A 387-nucleotide genomic window follows, 5' to 3' on the forward strand; every position below is an offset into this window, starting at 1 on the left:
CAGAAATGACACACACACGTTTAGCTATCAAGTAAAGCCAAATAAAGGACGCAGTTTTTTCAGGACCTTATCAATTGGCTCTCAACCAAAAAAAGTCTAGCCTAGTGCCCTTAAGCCCCTCCTGCACACCCCAGCCTTGCCAAGCCGGCAGGCTTGAGGGGCCGCACTTAAGGACCAAGAAAGAAGAACGGGGAGCGGGGTTAGGGGAAGGGGAAAGAGACGAGAGCAACGAGAACCGGAAGTGACTGGCTAGCGAGGAACTCAGGAGCGCCCTGTCCGGCGGCACTCTAGCCTCCGCGCGTTGTCTCTATGCTCTCCCGCGTCTAGTCTATTTATTGTCGCGGAGAAGCAGCGGCCGCCCTGCCCCCGGAACAACAAAGCACGAAA

Source organism: Tupaia chinensis, unplaced genomic scaffold (genome assembly GCF_000334495.1).
Source record: "Tupaia chinensis unplaced genomic scaffold, TupChi_1.0 Scaffold000117_2, whole genome shotgun sequence".
Lineage (NCBI taxonomy): Eukaryota > Metazoa > Chordata > Mammalia > Scandentia > Tupaiidae > Tupaia > Tupaia belangeri.